Raw genomic sequence first — 19,621 nt, 5'->3', positions numbered from 1 at the left:
TTATTACAATAAAAAATAATGAAGACGAAACATCAACTGGTGACCCCATTTGAGTCTAATGTGGACTCTAGAGCATGGAAACTCTTACAATGTTTAAGTTAGACTTTGAGGTCTCGCTTAGAACTAGAATAGTCATATCAGTATCACGACTTGTTTAACTGTATTTATAAAAAGGAAACAGTTTTGTGTGTTTAACCAGAAATCAAATATACTCATACATACACAAATGCAACAACAGAATTTTTTATTAAGTTTTTCTTCCGTTGATCTTCTGCTGAAATGTTTGGGCTACACTTGAGTCTTCAAATTGAATGATGAGTATAGTTACCGCTGAGAGATCAGAGGTAGAATTAACGTACATATCCATTCCTGTCTCCAAGAAAAGATCCATGTTTCACTTAAAGACCATTTCTTACGGCTAGTTTGATAAGGCCCGAGGAGGTCACACTGTGGTGTGTCAATGGTAGCTCCAGGTCACCCTGTTTTGCTGTCTGCCCAAATGACGGGTTGCTTTGTGTCATGTAGGTTTGCACCTGTCTTAATAGCAATAGCAGGCGAACAATATGTTTTAGATGAGTTGCTTGTTCCTAGGGCTGGTCTAATAGCAATAACTGCAGAAGTAATAAATTGCCAAGTTGGGTGTTTAAAGGTTTGGTTTAGAGGTCAAACTCTCACGTTAACTCTACTGATTAAAAAGTGAGACTTTTCAAATATTGTTTCTGCTTTCAGAAACTGAAAAGACGATTAAGTTCATGGAGGGACTGCAAAAATTCCAGAAGAAAGTTGGAGTCAGATGGTACCATTTCAGCTGCTAGAGGTTTCTGGTAACAAAAAAAAAAGTCAATTCAAACAAACATTTAGCTAACTGAGCTTTAAGGAAGGAGTGTAACAGTGCTAGAAAAGAACTAGCTAATGTGTCATTAAAGCAGTAAAGAGAGGGAGCGAAAAGCCCTGATCAGAAGTGCTAAGAAAAGTCTTAAAGATTTGGCCAGGAAGTGAGGTCTGAACAGGCAGTGGGCTCATATCCCAGGTGTCAAATTGAATTTAGAGCAATTGAACGCTTCATTTTATTCACTCACTCATTTGTTTACCACGCGTCAAGCATGAGTGATGCACTAGGCTATATGTTGGAGAAAGACAAATAATTTCAGTCTCTGCTCTAAAGAGATATACAGTTTATTATGCCAACAGATAAAGTAGAAAAAAGAGAAAGCAAGAGGAAAAATGGAGAGGACCATTAGCAGACCAGAAGCCAGCCAGTGAGACCTAGGACCACAAACGTTCCAGGGACTGAGCAAGAAAAGGAAGCAAGAATTAGCGAAGAAGACTTTAGATGAAACTTAAAACCAAGGCAGGGATAAGCAACTGAAAGTCTATCAGCTTCTGGAAGGAAGGGACTATTGTTATTTTTTTTTAATTTTGGGGGCTTTTATATAGCAGTTACACTAAGAAGTTACAAATATAAACTCATTAAATCTTCAAAATAACCTTACGAGGTAGGTACTATTATTCTCTCCCAGGCATCTCAGTCGCCATGTTTACTCCCTTAACCATTTCGCTACTTTGAAGGAAGCCTGTCCTTCATGTCTATGTCCTGGTACCTCTCCCATGCCTGATGCAGAACACGCACTAAGCACCTGTCTGTGGGAAAGCTGCTTGACAGCAGAAGCGAGCATCAACTTTGGGGGCCTAAGGAGCGCATGCTGGCGTAGAGAGGGAACACGGGACAGATTGTTCAGTTTTCTGCTTGAGCAGAAGCCATTCTCAACCCCTGCTAGTCCAAAACCTGCAAGGCAAATCGAAAAGGACTAACTGGCAAGAATAAGGTCAGATTCCAAGTGAGCTCATGGGTTCATTCTTCTCAGTAGCAATGTTTAGAGCAACCTACTCAGGCTTATGCATCCATTTCATAGATATTTATTCTACAACCCCTTGGTTCCAGACGCTGTTCTCTGTGCTGGAACTATAGCAGAAAACTAGCAGACAGGGCCTTTTAATGATAACCAAGCAATCAAGTTAAATATAGATTGTCATTAGTGCTACTATGACAAGTCAGGGCTTAGAGTAATGGGAGGTGGCCAATGAGAAGGAAATTCAGGTCTCCTTGGGAAGGTGACATTTGGGCAAGGATATGAAGATTAAGAAGGATCCAGCCATTCAGCAGAGCTGGGGAGGGAAGGGCATTCCCAGCAGAGAGAACGTCAGGTGTAAAGGCTGTGGCATGCTCACAGAACAGGAAGGAGCGGTGCGGGTAGAGCCTCCTTGGCAAGGGGCAAGGGATATGAGGTGCAAGTGCACAGCAGAAAGAGCCAGACCATGCAGGACCTTGTGCCCATGGCAGAGAGTTGGAGATTATTCTAAGAGAAATGAGAAACCTTAGGAGAGTCCAAAGCAGGGGATCATTTATGTTTGCAAAAGACCATCATCGATTCTACGTGGAAGATGGATTGGTTAGGGCAAAGCGGAAAGAGAAAGGATATTGTCATAGGGTCTAGGAGGGAAGATGGTGCTGGCGAAGAGAGCAGAGGAAGCAGAGATGGAGAGGTGGTGAGAAGCTGAGAGATACTATCAATGAGACAAAATTTTCTAACGCATCATATTTGGGGAGTAAGAGAAAGAGAGGGCTCAGGGATGTTTTTAGCAACAGGATGTAAAGTGGCACCATAAATGGGAAACACTAAGGAAAGCAGAATAAGTCAAAACCTAAAACTTTAACAACAAATAAATAAAGTGTTTCACCCGATGGAAAACTCTCTTCCAAATCAGGGCTTGCACAAATTTTAACATAAAATTAATTCTAGCCATTGATAAATATAATACAGTAAATTAGATATTTGATAAGATTATAACAAAACCATCTCTTTTAATAAAAACATTAAATATTCTGAGGTCAGGCATAGTGACTACTTCATACTAGGTGTTCAGTAAATCTTTGTTGAAATAAATTCAAATGAAAGTCAAAAGGTGGAAAAGACGCAAGTCAGCAATAATAAGCTTCTCTCTAGGCTCTGCCACTTCCCAATTGAGTGACATTGGAGAAGGTGAACCCTCTGAATTTCAATATTCTTGGATGTGGAATGAGGATAGTAACAGAAGATCATACGGGTTAAATAAAGTGTTGTGTAAAACCAGCTGCACAGAAGACCATCAAACCCCTGTGCCCCTCCCACGGCTTCACTATATCGTTTGCTCCCAAGTTTGAGTTTGTAAGCATTTTTGCACAACCTCTACATCTACTTAGATTAAATTTTGTCTTAGCATCTAAGACAGCATTGTGCATAGAGAAGGAATTTAATTCCTCTTTGCTGATTCACGGATTCCTTTAATTAAATATAAACCCTCAGAAAGAACGCATAAGTAGCACAATGTACCTCAGTCTACAGGATTCTGTCATCTGTCTTTGTCCTAAAGATCTCCCTTATGCCCTCTTCTTATTGACAGCCACCAAAGAATGAGAATTTGCCTTTCAATCTGTTGTAAGCAAAGTGAAATGATTTTCCTCCAGTATAACAAAACCTGCAGGCAACTGTAAAATATAATTTCCTTTCAGCTTCTTGACAGACTTGATATAAGTTTCAGTGCACAGGGAAACAAGAAAAAAGCAGGCGCCACTTTAAAAGATAAATTTTATCATGTATGTCTGACAATAGTGTATATGTTCAGAGGCCCCTTTTTTAAGAGAGAGAAAATAAGACTATGCTTTTAAACAATCAAAGGTTAAAGTTAGCTCTGTCATTCATGTGGTCTCATTCTTTTATGCATATTGAAATACCTCAGAAAGATTTACAACTCTGGTTCAGACAGTCGGAGTTCCAGTAAACAAGTCCCTTTTTTGAAGGTTAAATATTAGTGCTATTTTCCTGCCTGATACAGACAACAAGAGTAAACCCACTTTAGCCCAGGAGCCGTGGGGACAGGCCAGGTTAGGACCAGAAATGGCAGCTGACCCAACATCCAGAATATCTTCTGCTCTCCTATATTATTAAAATGAATGAATGAATGAATGAATGAATGAGTGAGTGAATGAAACCTCCTAGATGACCAGTTCCCATAAGCAGAAGTAAATCTCTTTGGAAAATTAGAGAAGTTAGTTAGTCTAAAATTCCCAACATATCCAGCCTAGTGAGACACATCTTAGAAGCTGATAATAATTATCCTTTAGGAGAACAGCAGTTATAGTGAGTGAAATACTTTTACATACACACGAGCGTCAGAGAACTCTATGAAGTGGACAGACAGAAATTATCGTTTTATTTTATAGATGAGTAAATTGATGGCTTAAGTGCATGAATGACTTGATCTGTGTCACACAGGTGGTTAATGGCAGAACTATGACAACAACTCCATTATCTAGATCCCTATTATGGTGATCTAGCCATTGTTTGCTTCTAATTATGACACAATAACGACAAATATTTATGTAGTGAATTACAGTTTAACAAGAGTATACCATGTTATCACATTTGATCTTTAGAGCAATCCTCTGAGCGATTTTTATCTTGTTTTAGTTTTCACCTAATATTAATTTGTATAAAAGCAAAATGGAGATGTTATGTCAAGTCTGATAAAATGGAAAACAGCAGTCCCCTGACTCTTCACTCTTAAAACCTATTCCTACGAATAAGTGATTTTCAGCCGTCTCCCTTAGTGCTTCTGGTATTCATCTCCATGTTTATAAGTGATATTTTTGCATTGCTATTTCTCAACTGTTCGGTTTTACACGTTACCTCTCTTGACCCCTACTCCAGCAGATAAGAATCAAATACTGAACTCCCTCACCCAACACACGCAAATACATACTCCCCCACTCGATTTCTCAATGGGGTTATAAACCAATTTTGGTTACTTCAATATTTAGTGAGTATATTGCCATGACCACTTAAATATTGTTTGCAGTTATGGCAGAAAATACTAAATTTCCTTTATTTTTCAGTTTTGCTCAACTCTTTGTTTTTGTTTCTTTTCTCCCCTGAAGTCAATAAAGGCAATATTTTTTCTTAGTTTCCTAGGTACCCATCAAAAAATTATTCCAAACCTCTCTCAATATGGTGATACATATATCAGGTAATAGTACTATCATTTAAAAAAAAACATACATTCCTCCTGAGACCTCAGGCTTCTAGTCCCAAATTGGACAGTTTGCTCTCCAGGCCACAGCACAGCTGTCACCGGGGCATTTCCTGCCCCTCCCTGTGTATTGCATCCCTGGATAATGTTTCTCTTCTCCTGACTTAACTTCCTTATTTGGATGGAACACATCCTCTGACAGCTTCCTGAGAAAGGAACATGAAAGATAACACTTTGAGAACTTTTAAAGCTAAAATTTCTTTGTTTTCTTCCTTTCACAATTGATTAACGCTCTAACCCTACATTAGGTTGAAAAAATGTCCCCCAGAATTGTGGGGACATTCCTCCACTTTCTTCTCTTCAGTCTTGCTGTTGAAACGGCCAAAGACATGTTGATTATTCACTCTCTGTATGTGATCTGTTCTTTCTTTATGAGAGCTTTAAAGGCTTTTATACCTGAAGTTCTGAAATGTCAAAATATGGGGCCTGGAGGCTGGTCTTTTCTCATTCATTATTTTGGGTTCTTAGTGGAGCCATTTCAATCTGGGAATTCTTATCCTTCGATTCTTAAAAAGCCACTTTAATTTGTAATTTTATTCTGTTGGCTTTCTCTAGAAATCCTATTGGTTAAATTAGTTGAATTAAATCCTAGATTTAATATCTATTTTTTTAATCAATTCTCTTCTACTTTTCATTTCTTTACATTTTTTTAAATTGAACTAAAATATATAGAGTAAAATGCAAAAAATTTAGATATACAATTGGATGAGTTTTGATGAATGTATATGCCCGTATAACCATATAACCACCCACAATTAAGATAAGAACATTTCCATTACCCTCCTTCTGGATAATCCTCACCCACACTCCATAGGTAACCTCTGCTGTGATTTCTGTCACCATAGATTAGTTATGCTCGTTCATGAATTCATACAGTTGGAATCACGCAGTATGTACTCTCTTAATATTTTTTTGTTTAATGCTTAACCCAACGGCTGAAATTTTATCTTGGCTAAAACATTTTTTTAATTTACAAGCATCCCTTCTTATTCTCAAATTGGTCTTTTTCATCTCAAATTGTTCTTGTTTCATAGGTTAGATATCTACTCTTACCTCTCTGAGGACATTAAGTATATGGTTTCTTCTCTGTGGAGTGAGGAGTTTTCTTCCATTGCCAGCAATTCTTTTCTCTTTTCCGTAGATTCCTTTTCTATATTTATTTTAGTTTTCTTTCATTTTTAATGCCTTCCTCAATTGTCTTCTGATTCCTGGCTGTCCATTCTTATCTAATGGGGAATAAACTTTGGTCAAAGACACATATAGAGGAAAAAGCGTTGTTGACTGGTAAGACTCAGTGGTGAAATAAGCGAGGATCAAAAAATTATGTTGGGGACACCCTTCTTCACCCAAGTGGCAGTACCTATTTTTCCTGTTGGCATTCTGGAAGCTAAGTTAGAAGAATGGTTGTGTAAGTCTGCTTCAGAGAAGCAGAATCAGTAGGAGATATAAATATATAGATGAAAATAAATATATAGATCTAGAGCTAGATCTAGATCTAGATCTATGTCTATCTATAGATGAATATGCAAAGAGATTTATTACAAGGAATTGGTTTACACAATTCTTGGGGCTGGCTAAGCAAGTTCAAAGTTCATAGGTCAGGCAATCAAGAAGGGAAGAACATAAACAGGCTGGAAACCTATGGGCCCAGGTTAAATTTTTTTGTCCATATGTTTCAGTCAAGAAGGAACATCTGGGGGCAAGGAGAGCAATTGCGGAGATAGCAGCTGTTTGGAATCTCTGCATCCAAAGAAGGACTAAGCCCTCTTTGAAAGTGCTTACCTAATCTAGTAGACCTGTCCAAAATGACCTCTTTTTTGATTAACTTAAAGTCAGTGGATTAGGGACTTTATTTACATCTTCAGAATATCTTCAGAGCAGCACCTAGACTAGGGTTTGATTTTATAACTGGGAGAAGGTGTGTGTATGCAACACCACGACTGTCCTCCAGCTGCCCCTTGCTGCTCATCCTAACAAGAAACACTAGAAAGGGAATTCAGGCTAGTCAAGTGAAAATATCAAAACTCCATCACATAGTCTTATGGTACCACTGAAGACATCTGCTTAATTCCCTTGTTTTGAGCACACCCCCTAGCCTGCACTCCCAGCTGTGCCAGTGTAGAGTCCCAAGTCTCTAATTCAGTTTCTTCAGAGAGTAAAGCTCCTATTTCCTGTCAGGCGAAGGGCCTGGGGAATCCAACTACCCTTCATATAAACTTTCAACCATTCCTCTTGTTTTTAGCCTATTTATCTACCTCACCTTTTAAAATTTTGGGAACCTCCAATTCCTGAGACTTTCTGATCTTCTACAACTCAAAGGCTTTGCTTTTGTTGGAAAAGCACCTGATTTTCAACTTTCACCAATCTTATGGAACAGTTTCTACTCATTCGTTCACTTGCTATCCTAATTTTCTAAGAGAGTAGATTTCAGGTACTCTCACCACAAAACAAAACAAAAAACAAAAATAGAAGTAACTGTATGAGATGTACAGGTTAATTAGCTTGAGTGTAGACATCACTTAACTGTGTATCAAAACATCATGTAGTACACCTTAAATACGTATAATTTTATTTAAAAATTAAAACAAAATTTCTTGACTTGCCAGTTATCTCTTCCCTCCCATTCTCTTGTTCTTACTTTTTAGAAAATTTCTTTCTGGACTCTTAGTTGGGTTTTGGCAGATGAACGCATGAGTTCAATCTACAAAGGCCAGTTGGGTCTCTTTGTTTCCATTTTGCAAATAAGGGAATAGAATTCTGCTGAGAAATTAAGTGACGTAAAGTCACACAACCAACACATGGGCTGGGTCTTAAACACAAGTCCAGTGAATCACCTAATTTTGGTGAAATGTTAAGGGCGTTATTGAAGAAAACTAAGTGGTTTCTTAAGCATGTTGGAAATATTCTCACTCTTATTACAGTTTTCTAGGAAAGTTGAAACGGCATTTCCTGGTCACATCATGTACTTATCATCCATAAGCAGTTGACCTAATAGAACATTGGAATGCCTTACTGAATACTCAGCTGTAGATCCAGTTGTTGAATACCACCTTGCAAGGTTGTCCTACATGATATAGCATATGACCCACATAAACAACCAATATATAGCATGTTTCTCCCATAGTCAAAATAAAAGAACATGGGGACAAAGATGCCATCATGCACTATTACAACTCATGACTAACACTCTTCTGATAAAGACTCTAGTTATACATATCTAAAAGGTTTAAATATAAGAGTGAGATGCTTTTATCATGGTAGTAAATAATAGTTTCTCTGAATTGAAAGCTGATACTGCCACAGGGCCATTTTGGACCCTATGGAGTTGCAGTACAACAGGTAAGGAATGAAATTATGTTACTGGCCAGAGTCTCAATGGTTCTGATTGTTAAGGGGATAACAGAGGAAAGGAGTATTGGTTAAATGATTTAGGTAAGTCTTACAAGTTAAGGTTACAAAATCCTTTGCAAAGAGCCTTAGAATAGCCTTAAATCCCCCATCACCTTCCATGAAAGCTGTGGTACATTGGATTATGGGTCCCTATATTTTGGTGAACAACAAAAATATATTCACACCATTTGCCATGTAACTTTCAGTGGCCTCCCTTTTTGGGTGGGATCTACTTTCCCACCCTACTGTAGTGGGCTTTGTGAATCACTTCTAGCAGACATAATGGTAGCAGAAGCCATAAACGTGCTTATGTTGACTCCCTGGTGTCTTATGCTGCAATGATCACCTTGAGATCTGGGCCCCAGAATGAGATCTATGAGGGGAACATAGCCGAATCCTCTGGTAGCCTGGAGTCCAGACTGGCCCAGCAGAGTTACAGCTGACCCACAGACTTGTGAACGAGAAATAAATGTTTGTTGTTTTAAGCCACTGAGCCTGGGGCTGTTTGTTACACAGCACTATTGCAGTAATACCTGATAAAGGTAGAGGTTCAGCTCTGTTATGCTCTTATAACTCTAGTTCTTGGATTTTCACAAGACTCTACTCATCATCTCTTGTCATAAACCCCTCCATCTGAGCAGGCTTTAGTGAATCTTCCTTGCAACAAAATCACCTTAAATAAAAGAAGATGAGATAGTATTTCTTACTCACAAAGTTTATTGACCAACAAGAAGTCAAGTCAAGAGTAATAATTGAGATAACCAAATAAGCACCTAAATATATACAATGAAAAAATGATAACTATTAATTTCCATAATACTTAGTAGCCCTATCTTGGTAGGAAAATAAGTTTAAAATCTTCAGCTAAGTACCTCAGAGCACATGTGTGTGAGGAAGAAACAAAGATCAAGAAAAGAACCACCTGAAATCAACAAAAGGAATGAGCTGTGGAGCTTACACAATTCATATTCTCACTGCCAGTATGGAAAACTTCATAATTCAAGGGAATCAGACAGTTGACTTAAAGGGTATTGCCTCAATAGTGGAGCAACTGATCCCTAGAATAATGGTGCTCTGGACTCACCTAATAAATCTTAAAAGCAAGCCAAAAATGCATCAATGTTTTCCAAGTGACTAGGGTGACGCAATCCCAGTTTGCCCTGAATAGGAAGGTTCCTAGGATATAGAATGTTTAATTTTAAAACTGGGACAATCCCAGGTAAATTGAATGAGTCATTTGCCCTACAAAGCTCAAGGATATTTATAGAAATACAAAAATATCTAGAACTCAATGAAGAAAAGTTCACAGAATCTGGCATTCAATAAAAAATTAGCAGGTGTACAAAAAAACAGGAAAATAGGACCCATATGAGGAGAAAAATTAATAGAAATAGATCCAGAAATGACGGAGATTATAGAGTCAGTAGGCAAGGAAACATTAAAAGTTATTATACCTGGGGCTCGCCCAGTGGCATAATGGTTAAGTTCACATGCTCTGCTTTGGCGGCCCGGGGTTTGCAAGTTTGGATCCCGGGCATGGACTGAAACACCACTTGTCAAGCCATGCTCTGGTGGCATCCCATATAAAGTAGAGGAAGATGGGCACAGATGTTAGTCCAGGGCTAAACTTCCTGAGCAAAAGGAGGAGGATTGGCATCAGATATTAGCTCACGGCCAATTTTCCTCAAAAAAAAAAAAAAGTTATTATACCTATACTCCATATATTAAGAAGGTAAAGGAAAAATTGATCATGCTAAGAAGAGACATGGAAATATAAAAAAAAAAAAAGAATATTTTGAACTTCTAGAGATGAAAAATACAGTGCAAATATGATAAATACAATAAATTGGATTAATAGCAGATTAGATACTGAAAGAGAAAAGATTAGTGAATCTGAATTCATAAAATAATCAAAGATAAAACACAAAACTAAAAAGACTGAATATATTAAATAAAACTACAGTGAGGTATTGGACAACTTTAAACAGTTTGGATTTAGTATACATGTAATTGCAATCCCTGAGAAAACAGAAGGAAGGTGGGACAGAAAAATTGGAAGAAATTTTTGAAAAAGTAATGGCTGAAAATTGCCCAAATTTGATGAAAACAATAAACCCACAGATACAAGTTCAATGAAATCCAGGCACAAGAAATATGGCAAAAACCATATCAAAATACATCATAATCAAATTTCTTTATGAAGTAAAAAAGAAAAAATCTTAAGAGCAGCTAGAGGATAAAAGACATATTACTTACAGAGAAACAAAAATATAGATGACATGGATTTGTCAGAAACAATTCACGTCAGAACATGGTGAAGAAATATCTTTGAAGAATTGAAGGGGGAGATTTGGAATATTTAGAAGAAGGCACAGTGTTGCTTTGTTCTATGTGCATATTGGGTGACAATTTTTTTCACCACGCTACACATGTCCATGAAAGACCGAAAAAGTGCTGTGAGTATTGATTTTGGGGAGAAAAAGTATTGAAGGGGGAAAAAAGTCAACCTAAAATTATATACCCAGCAAAAAAAATCTTTCCTAAATGAAGGCCAAATAAAGGATTTTTTCAGAGACACAAAAGCAGAAAAATTCAGTAATAGCAGATTTGCACTACAATATGTATTAAAAGAAGTTGTTTGGGCAGAAGGAAAATGATACCAGAGAGAAATATGGACCTACACAAACTAATGAAAAGCACCAGAAATAGCAACTATGTGGGGGAAATAGAAGACTTTTTTTCTCTTTTATTTAAATAAGAATCTCGATTGTGTTACCTAATCTATATATATAGAGAAAGTAATTGTTTAAAAAAAATGTTTTGGAGGAGTTGTAACATACGTATAAGTAAAATATATAACAGTAACAGAAAGGCAGAGGGGCAATGGGAGTATCACATGCTAAGGTGCCTGTGATGCATATTAGCTGGTGTGATATTACTTGAAGGTGGACTATGATAAGTCTAAAATGAATGCCATAAACCCTAAAGCAACCACTGACAAGCCGTTCAAAGAGTGATAGCTAATAAAGTGGTGATGGAAATAAAAGGATATCATAAGAAAACTTTAATCCCAAAGAATGCAGACAAAGAGGGAAAAGGGAACAAAAAAATAAATGTAACACACAAACATACAGAGATATGGTATATGTAAATCCAATCCTATCAATAACTATTCAATGTAAATAGTCTAAAAAGCCAACGAAAAGCTGAAAATGATCATTTTGGATAAAATAGCAAGATCCAACCAGAAATGAACTTAAAATATAAAGACACAAATAGGCTAAAAGAAAAAGAATGGGGAAAAATATACTCTGCTAACAATAGTCAAAAGAAAACTGGAGTGGCTATTCTCGTGTTAGATAAAGTTGATTTCATAGCAAGAATATTACTACTGTTAGGGGAAGACATTTCCTGATGATAAATGGGTCAGTTTATCAACAGTATGTAACAATCCTAAATGTTTATGTATTCAACAATAGAACATCGAAATACAAGAACCAGAAACTGAGAAAACTTCAAGGAGAAATATTCAAAACCCCAATTATAGTTGGAAATTTAATCAACCTTCCTTAAGAAGTGATAAAACAAATAGGGAGACAACTAATAAGGGTATAGAAAGTGAACAACACTGTCAAAACACTTGACCCAATTAACACTTACAAAAACTCTACCCAACAACAGTAGAATACACATTTATTTCAAGTACACACAGGATATCTACCAAGATAGACTATATGCTGAGCCATAAAACAAGTGTGGATAAAATTTTAAAGATCAAATCATACAAAGTATAGTCTCTAATCACAAAGGAAATAAATAGAAATCACTAATAAAAATATATTTTGCTAATCTCCAAAGATTTATAAACAAAATAACATACATAAAAATAACCCATCAAAAGGAAAAGTAGAAAGTATTTTGAATTGGATTAAAACAAATACAGAACATATACAGCTCTGTTGGATGCTTCTAAATCAATAATTACAGGGAAACGTATAGTCATTAACACCTTATATTAGAAAAAGAAGAAAGGTGTCAAATTAATTATCTCAGCTTCTACCTTAAAAAAAAAGTAGGAAAATAAGAGCAAAATTTTTAAAAGGTAGGAAGAAGAAAGAAAATAATAAAGATCAAAGTGGAAATTAATAATGTAGATAATAAACAATAATAGAGAAAAATCAATGAAACCAAACCTGGTTCTTTGATGAGATCTATAAAATTGACAAACTTCTAGCTAGGCTTATCAATAAAGAAAAAGAAAGAAGGCATAAATTATAAATATCAGGAATGTAAGAGGTGGGCATCACTTCAGATTGTACAGATATTACAGAGATAATATGGAAATATTATGAATAACATTATACCAATAAATTCAACAATTTAGAGGAAATCAGTCAATTCCTTGAAAGACGCAAACTACCAAAGCTCATTTTAGAAGAAATAGGTAATCAGAATGGCCCTATATCTGTTGAAGAAATTAAATTTATAGTTAAAAACTTTTCTGTAGGGGCCAGCCTGGTGGCATAGCATTTGGGTTCGCATGCTCTGCTTCAGTCGCCCGGGGTTCATGGGTTCAGATCCCGGGTGTGGACCTACACACTGCTCATCAAGTCATGCTGTGACAGTGTCCCACATGCAAAGTGGAAGAGGATTGTCAGAGATGTTAGCTCAGGGACAATCTTCCTCACCAAAAAAACACAAAAATTTCTGCAAAGAAAACTCCAGGCCTACACAGCTTCATTGGTGAATACTACCAAAAATTTAAGAGATAATACCAATTTTTCACAAGCTCTTCCAGAATATTGAAGAGGAGCTAATACTTCCCAATGTATTTTCTGAGGCCAGCATTACTTACAGATCAAATTCTGACAAATAAATTACAAGAAAATAAACATATACTTTTTGAATAAAGAAGCAAAAATTCTAGATAATGTTTTAGCAGATTGAACCCAACAATTTATACAAATGATAACACATGATTACCAAATAGGGTTTATTATAGGAAAGCAAGGTTGGTTTGACATTCAAAGATCAGTCAATGTAATCCACTGTTTTAACAAACCAAAAACGATAAACTATATGATCATTTCAATACATGTAAAAATAAATATTTAGCAAACTCCATTTCTGATCAAAAATATTCAGCAAACTAGGAATAGAAGAGAACTTCCACAACCCGATAATGGGAATCTACAAAAACTTACAGCTAACATCATATTTAATGGTGAAGGACTAAATGTTTTTCCCCTAAGAGCAGGAGTAAGTCAGGAATGTATACTCTCACAATATTTATCCAACATTATATGGGGGATCTAGCCAACTGAATAAGGCAATAAAAAGAAATAAAAGCATCCAGATTGGAAAAGAAAAAATAAAACTGGATTTATTCACAGATCACGTAATTGTCTATGTAGAAATCTGATGTAATCTGCAGAAAAGATACAAGAACTAATAAGTGAGTTTAGAAAGGTTGCAGGATACAAGATTAATATACAAAATTCATATCTAAAAGTATACTAGTGATGAGTAAACAGAAATTGAAATTTACCAAACAATACCATTATAATTATATGTGAAGGACCTTACACTGAAAACAATATTCATACATGTATACATATGTCAAAATCAATCAAATTATTATAGTTTTAATATGTTCCACTTATTGTCTGTCATACAGACTTCAATCAACTGTTAAAAACAGTTGTGTTAAAACCATCTCTTGTATATTATTTCATCACATTATTTAGCCTTCACGTTACAAATATATGATTTATTTCTGTATTAAATTCTTCCCTGTTATTTGTTTTGTTATCCCATGAAAATTAAAGAAACACACAATTTCAAGCAAAAAGGTGCATTATTTCTAGAGACAGTTAAACTTGTTGTTCAACAAAGTCAGCATTCTAGCACTTCAGAGTGTTTACATTTGTACCCAGGCTTCTGGCTTTGTGGTTACAAGATGGCTAGAGAAGCTCCAAGCATCATATCCTCACACAACAATGGCCAGAGGCCGAGAAGAATAGTTTCTCCCAGTGTGCCTTTCTGTAAGAGTAAGAGAACAGCTCTAATCATCACCTTTTCCCAAAACAAAAACCAGAAGAGAACATCTTCTTCTGAATCACTCATTAAAACAAATAAGACTTAAAAAATTGTGACTTAAGAAAGAGACTTCCTTGACCAGAATTACCTCATACGCCCATTCCCAAAACACTGCCAGGGAATAGTGCCCCATAACTGACTTATGCTAAGCAAGATGATCTCCTTTCCCTGCAAAGACTGGGGCAGAATCTGACTTTGCCCTAAACAGATAAATTCAGGGAAGATAAGACGAACAATATTTTCTACACTAATGAGGACAAAAGAATGCCAACTTATTATCAATTGAAACACAAAATAGGGGTCAAAAATAGCCATCTAGTGTGCAAGATGTCAAGGAATGAAAGGATTTTTTAGATAATCCATTCTGGACATAGAAAAATCTAGTATGCATGCCACTATCCCTGTTGACACCCAAACACACACACAAACATAGATACACAGACCAGATATCAATAATCTATCACAACATATTTCTCACTGAGCCCACACATGACCTCAGATTCCATTCAACCTTGTACTCTAAGTAACCACTACCAATCAAATCAGTGATCACACATGAGATGAAATAGTTTTGCATTCCTCTTGTCTTCAGGAAAGAACACATCTGAACTGCTGAAGACCAATGATACTGTCCCCGGATTTAGATCTCCAATGAAGATATTCTCCAAGCTCAGCATCCCTATTCGGTTCTCATTCTTACCTGGAGACAAGAGGCTATAAATGTTTAAATAGATGTTTAAATCCTCCTGTTGTCTTCTTAAGGCTGTGGCTTTGAGCAGTGTTTCAACCACATTTATAAGACCCCAAAGTACTCAACTTAATAAATGCTTCTAAGATTTTAGGAAAAAATGCCAGTATAAGAGTGATCAAAAGGACTGTCTAAAATGAAAGGCCAGGCATACTGTAACACAAATATCTGGGTTCATCTTCTCTTTTTCTAAAACGTGCTTTATCTCCAAAATGAGACAAGGGCTGTTCTTCCATAACGTAGTTCTACCTCACCTAACTTAGGAAAGACTCGGATATTTCTTAAGAAAAAACAATTGTCCCTCTACCATGCAGTCATTTCTGTCTTACATTTCTTCCCCTCCTTCATTATTGAGAGATCAATAAACCTTCCCAACAGAGACTTGTATAATTATTCAAAAATAAACTTAACCATCATCTATCCTTTCCATGACGCTCCTATCTGTGTCCTTCCAATCCATTTGAGCTGATCACTTTCAGAAAACCTGGATGAGCACCCCTGGCCTGCATTGCAGCCAATCAGAACCCAGAGACAGGCACCTCTGATGGTTTGGCTAACCCACAAGATTTCAAGATACTCTCTGGAGCTTTCTATCTGTCAGTGACCCTAATTGCGTCCTCTTATATTGCGATAAAACATAATTAAGACAAAGGAGCCATTTGATCACATAATAAAGTATTTGCTGCGTTGCCTGTGAAGAAGCTGGTTAGAGAGAATGACGGTAAGATCTGCTTAATAATTTTATATAGTGAGTGCTCAAAACTAGCAATCCTTAATTTATTTATTTTTTTAGTCTGGAAATTAAGGATGAATAATGATCTCCCAATTGCCCTTCACAATCATGATTCAGCCTGAAGAGTTAATAAGCCACCTTCAACCCCCCTTCTCTGAACAGACATTTTTTCCACATGGATGAACACAAAGAAATAATCAGATAGGAGATTTTTCTTCTAAATTAGGCCTCTTGTTTGTAAACTGAAAGAGTGCTAATGCGGTTCAAACTCGCCTGTGCACCACACATGCCCATTCTACCCAGGCTTATTACAAAGAGTGGGAGAATGAAAGGTTTTGTTCTATTCTTCTGGCTCCTTCTGTGTGAGAGGCCATTCAAGCGATCGGGTACTTCTCCCTCACTCCATCTCTTTCTTGGCCTCTCTCCCTCTCACACTCTCCATTTCTCTCTATAATGCCAGCATTAGAGGCAAGCCGCTGGCTGGGAACGCGCTTTGATGTCGACCCCTCGCTGCCACTGACAGACCTGCGTTGGTGGGTGAGTAGCCGAGCAGTGAGGGCATGTATGGGAGAGAGGAGAATGAAAGGAGGGGCGACTGGGCTGGTAATGTGGAGATTCCTGCCTGTTCACTTCGGTTCTTCAGAAAGAAAAATGCCGAGCCTTGTGATTACAGAGGTTATGAACCAGCTAAACTTCAGAAATGACCATTAAAAGTACTGCCTAACATAAAGAATCAAATCATTGTTCAGGCTTTTGGCCTCAAAAAAAAAAAAAGAGAGAGGGAGAGAAAGAAACAAGCCACAGACAGGGCCAAAGAGATAAGACATTAAGATTACATTCTAACGAGGCTGGTTAGTCAAGGGCACAAGGGACCCAGCATACAGGCAGGGTCTGAGTGACAGCCTTAGGCACACTTGCTGCCTTTCGATTTGGGCTGTATTGTTTTGATGACTTGTGCCAGACATCAGGAATAAATCTCAGGCCCTAGTGGTAAGGTTACAGTTATGACACAGGCAGGCAACACATGAGAATGTGACATTAGCAGTCTATTCTGATCTCTGTGGACCAGCATGGCAAGGGACATCCAAAAGGGTGCGCCCACAAGGGAGCTTATGCCCTGGATGAATTCTTGGCATTCAAGGGCTACCTTCGGTTAAATCACGGAGTTTCCGCGGTACTGGCCGGATTAAAAGGCTTTTCATTGCCAGGGTGTCAGAACAGATCGGGCCTTGTTCTCCTGTAACCGACACTCGTTTCCTCCTCCCTCAACCACCTGTTTGGTTAATCCCACTACATAAAGGAATGAGAGTCTGTCCTTGTCACCGATTCCCCAACACATTGTGTCAACTCTTTCCAGCAGGTTTGGGACAGTGGAATGAGGCAGAGAAATTCAACACTAAATCCTTTCTCTTTTCTTATTTTACTGATGCCCAGGGTATGTTATCTCAAAAAACATATAGTATCACGAGGAAAGAGGTCCAACTATGTGCAAGATCCATATTAAAGAAATCTACAATTCAGAAGTTGAAAGGAAAATCATTTCACTCTATAATCAACCTGGAACTGCCTTTCAGTACTAAAATGAGTCTTCTACTATTGAAACGAGATCTTTTAAAATAAAAAATAAAAAAAAGACAAGAAGTCCTGTATTTTTCCCACCACATCTGTTACTTGACTTTCGGTTTGCATGAGTGCCACTTACCTGAGACGAGGTCCGCAAGTGTTTGCACACTGGTCAGAGGCTTCACTGTGGGCGTGGTCAGGAGCTGCATAAACTGTCTGCTGCTAGTCAGAATGCCATTTAGACAAGACCCTGTTCTCCTTTCATAGAGATTGTCATACAGCTTGCTTCTAAGATGCCTTCAAAGCTAAGCCTGCCTCTTCCTTACCCCGCCATTTACAGCCTAGGAAAAAAAAGCCTCACAGTCTACTTGGCTGTATCCTGGGTCCCTAAGGAGAGGCAAGAAGATGGTCCTTGGAGGGAAGCCTCAGCTCAAAGCAAAACCTCCTTGTGGGATGAGGTGAGGTGTCTCATTATCAAATTCACCACAACCCGAGAGCTTTTGGGCTATGAATTGGGTTCAACGTTGCAAAAATTGTTTGCTGTCCGTTGCTTTCAATTGATGAAGCACAAAATGATCTGGGTTAAATGGAACCATTTGTTTTAAAAGATAAGTATATCCCCAGTGATAGAGTATGTCTTCGGGTTAACTATCCATATTTTGCATCCAAGTGCTTTTGTTTTTGAAACCATACCCTGATGTGGAATCTTACTGTTGTGAAAATCACCCAAAAAAATAAAATAAAATAAAGCAGGAAAATTGCATAAGCAACTGAGCAGCCGCTCCTTTCACAGCCCCAAGGATACTCCGCCCATCCCTCACACAGCAGGTCATCTTCAGTGACCTCCCCGGTCTTCGCTCCACCCCTCAATTATGAAATCAGCAAAACTCTCAGGGGAAGAAGACCTAGAAAGAACAAATGTGGCAGCAAGAGACAGAGGGATCAATACCTTCAGAGTCTGAGAATGTAATGGGCCCTGCAGGTCTGTTAATTATCAAACAAAAACTCTGTTTCAAGAAGGAGAAAAAATGCATTTTAATAGCAGCTCTATAATTAGCCACTTCTTTCATGGTTTATTAGTAGTTTTTATGTTTGTCTGCCTTCACCTTTATTTCCTTTAACAATGTTCACATAAAACGGCTCAGAATTGCTCTGCCTCTAATTATTTACTGTAACAACAACAAGCTGAGAGAAAGATCACAAAGTCATAAAGGAAGGTCTCTGTGCAGGATATATTGACTCACCACTGTTTCCTTCTCACTCCTTGATATTTGTTTGTTCTTTTCTCGCACATAATTTCTAAGTACACATAAAACACTCACCTTAGTTTTATTTTATGAATTTCAGTGAGTTTGCTTTTAATACAGATACACGGTTTGCTCAGTCTTTGGTAAAAAGCAGTTCCATTCTATCCTGAAATTCACCATTGGCCAAGATGGAGCTGGTGTGACTCGTGTGTGATGGGAGGGGCAAAGAGGTGTTCCAAAATGTAAATGTGGCAACCAAGCGAAGGTAGGAATTTGGATGCCAAGACTGAAGCGTACGGCAGGGAATAATTCCGGAGGAACGATCAATGTCCGATTCTGGAAAAAGCAAATGAGAAATGAAATCCTCAGTGGGGCAAAAACAAGAAGCAGAAATCCCTAGGATGAATCAGGGCAAAAGCAACTAGAATCTGGTGAAGGTAACTGAAGTTGTCACCCAGGTGTCATGTCCTCAAAACTGAAATTGTTTGCATCCATCTTCCTGAAGGTCCATCTTAAAGATGTGAGACTCAGAGTTTAGCACCGGAAACTATGAACCTTGTACCATGAATAGCAATGGCTCTATACTTGACCAACAACGGATATATGGAAGAAGAGTAAATTCAAGGGTCAGAACGTGGGCCTAGGAGGCAGCAGTTTCAACCATGATTCACCATTCAACTGTGGGTAACATGAAGTGACCATTCTTGATGGATT

General features: G+C 37.6%; 2 long non-coding RNA genes across 3 annotated transcripts in view; one reads left to right on the top strand and one right to left on the bottom strand.

The window, feature by feature from the left end:
• LOC147917670 (uncharacterized) overlaps positions 1–19,621 on the top strand; it is a 72,637-nt gene that overhangs the window by 22,189 nt on the left and 30,827 nt on the right. The window lies entirely within an intron of this gene.
• LOC147917671 (uncharacterized) lies at positions 43–19,305 on the bottom strand. 2 transcript variants are annotated; one of them, XR_015551620.1, is made up of 4 exons: positions 18,983–19,305; positions 9,051–9,190; positions 6,181–6,353; positions 43–821 (listed from the first exon to the last, which is right to left on the bottom strand). It is a non-coding gene; the product is annotated as an uncharacterized LOC147917671 (long non-coding RNA). The 2 variants fall into 2 exon arrangements; XR_015551621.1 differs by lacking the exon at positions 9,051–9,190.

The sequence above is a fragment of the Ceratotherium simum genome, chromosome 3, assembly GCF_057802395.1.
Source record: "Ceratotherium simum simum isolate JZ-2026a chromosome 3, ASM5780239v1, whole genome shotgun sequence".
NCBI classification, from domain to species: domain Eukaryota; kingdom Metazoa; phylum Chordata; class Mammalia; order Perissodactyla; family Rhinocerotidae; genus Ceratotherium; species Ceratotherium simum.
This window is presented reverse-complemented; position numbering and strand designations above follow the sequence as displayed.